Source organism: Hibiscus syriacus, unplaced genomic scaffold, assembly GCF_006381635.1.
Source record: "Hibiscus syriacus cultivar Baekdansim isolate YM2019G1 unplaced genomic scaffold, ASM638163v2 tig00111648_pilon, whole genome shotgun sequence".
Classification (NCBI taxonomy): Eukaryota; Viridiplantae; Streptophyta; class Magnoliopsida; order Malvales; family Malvaceae; genus Hibiscus; species Hibiscus syriacus.
The window spans coordinates 3,133,721-3,136,385 of NW_024063145.1; the positions used below are offsets into that span (position 1 = coordinate 3,133,721).

The 2,665-nt window shown below is 31.5% G+C and overlaps 1 pseudogene; it reads right to left on the bottom strand.

The window, feature by feature from the left end:
• Positions 1-375: 375 nt before the first annotated feature.
• On the bottom strand, positions 376-1,019 carry LOC120166823 (annotated as a pseudogene).
• Between the last annotated feature and the right edge of the window lie 1,646 nt (positions 1,020-2,665).

A 2,665-nucleotide genomic window follows, 5' to 3' on the forward strand; every position in this document is an offset into this window, starting at 1 on the left:
AATGACCATTTTGGTAAACATTAAGGGCTAATTTTGGTATTATGCCAAAAAAATGAGATGAATAAATTTTTATTATTTGGACCACGGATGACGCGCTGGGCCGAATTTATCTAATAATTTTTATTTCATAACTCCATAGAAGACGAAATCCTATCTTCATCAAATTTTTTGCTTCGGCCATTATATCATATATGCAGATTCATCTCAACCACATTCATGCAGAAACAAAAATATTATTAATAACATATTCAAAATCATGAATCCAAGAATTATTTTACAATATCAGCTATTAACAAAACTTATGATCTTAAACGGATATATCTTCCGTATCAAAATGAAGAAGAAGACGATGAAATCACCTTACATTCATTCACATCAGTAACATTTTAAACCCTGAATCGCTTTCCCTGTTAAATTAAGTTTCATGAAGCAATTCAATTCAGGGTTCCTTCTCTTCACAATGTTGATGATATTCACGTTTCCACTTAATTTAACATAGCTGTTAAGCTCCAATAACCCAGAACTTACGTTACTGCTTAACTTGTTTGTGTCTGATAACCTGAGTGAGCTTACGTCTATTGGTACATTAATCTTCTCAATTGCCCTAGCTTGAGCTCTCCCTTTAGGTATCTTCATTTGTCCCACAACTTCAGACCCACACCAAACACTTCCATTGCAGTTCTCGAATCCGAAATCTCCGAAAAAATTGGTGTTCTCAACGGTGACTTGCGTCACAAGAGTGAAGTTAAACGATGGAGCCAATGAATTGTTCACATACTTGAGGTTTCTAACCATGACGGATCCGATCTCGAGACCAGGTGTTCGGGGTCGTAAAAAATGATTGCGAATTCCAGAAGGAATGATCCCTGGATGACCATAATGGAAAGCATGTAAACAAGACATTTGCTTCTCGATTCGTCTCGTTGGAACGCTTTGGGTTTAAGCCCTGCAAACTCCAGGTCGCTTCTTGGATAATCTTCAACAGGTGCCAGTGATTTGGCTTGATGATCTTCTTGCATTCTGTTTGTTTTGGTTTAAGAATCTTGAGATTTATAACTTTTTTTTTGGCAATGGACAAATCAAGGATGGATATGACAAATGGAGAGTTTGATGATATATATGGGAATGCAAGGGAGTTAAGCGCGTTGAATAAGTGTTGGAAAGGGGTTGATAAAGCCTAAGTGGGTGAATTGATCTTGCTTTAACGCCGGCCTTCATTTTGGGACTAATTAGTGAAATCCGCGTTATATTATTGGGTGAACTATGCATTTAGTACATAAATTATCAGTTTTGATTCATTTTAATATCTAAACTTTTTCTTCTTTCAAAACCATGCCTAACGTTTCGCTTTTTGTTTCATTTTAGTATCCCACCATTAAAAACTTAATGGACGAGCTTACTGCCCCCGCATCTACAGTCGTCGGTTGATGAAGCTCAAACTTTCTAGCTCGCACCTTTTCGATCTTCTGAACGCGATTTCGACCCCGTTTCATTGGGAAACTCCTCAATCTCCTCAAACCGAGGATGAACTCTTCGATTTCTTTATCCTCTAATCTCATTGGTCCATCGTCCGATGGACTTGAAACTAGACTATATTGGTCGACTCGTCATTCTCTCGTGGTCCACCGTTCGGATTATTCGCCATTCCACCGAAGCTATGCTGTATTAGCTCGTCTGTTAAGTTTTTAACTGTGGAGTACTAGAATAAAACAAAAACTAAATGTTAGGTATGTTTTAAAAAAAATAAAAATTTAGGTACTAAATGCACAATTTGCCTTATAATATTTAATGCAGATGTATTTAGTGGTGTATAAAAAGAATTTAATCCTACCGATATGATCTATTGATTCGATTTGAAAATTCGAATATCTTATATATATATATATATTGATAATTTAGATTGAATATTCAAAAAAAAAAATGAAAAATCAAATTGGATACTGATCACCTAAATTCTAATTTCAAATTATTCAAAAATTCAATAAAAATTGAATGATATGTATGTTTATTTTAAACCTCTTTAGTGTTTAACTTCAGAACTAGGATGTCTAATTGTTTATATATATATTATAATATGATATCGTAGATGCATAGACGAAGTTGCATAAATTCATAAAATATAAAATTTAAATCTGAACCTTTTTTAAATTAAGTTTTATATTTGAGCTAGAATATCTGCTTTTTCATATTAAATTTGAATCACAATTTTAATAATCCAAATTTTTAGATTGAACAATATATAATATCCAAAAATGTACATCGATTAAACACAAGTGCGCAATACATGAATTATTAATGAATAAAATAAGAAATTAATTGAGTATTAGTAATTATATTGATGTAGCATTCTCTAAAATCTAGAATAAAAATTATACCAAATAGACCACTCTTTCTTTTGTTGTTTATTATAATATAATATATAGAATAACAGTTTTACCAAATAAACTTTTCTCTTTCTTTTATTCTTTATTATAAATAAGTTCAAATTTATTAAATGATTTGATAGAAAAGTATGATTTTATCCATATATAACTTCAAATTTATTAAATGGATTTTTTTCTTAGTTAAATCAAATTCAATTAATATAAGAAGGAGGATCCGGCTACAGAATAAGATTAATTACGAATCATATCTTCAAATTTAGAGAGATGAAAATTTTTAAAAA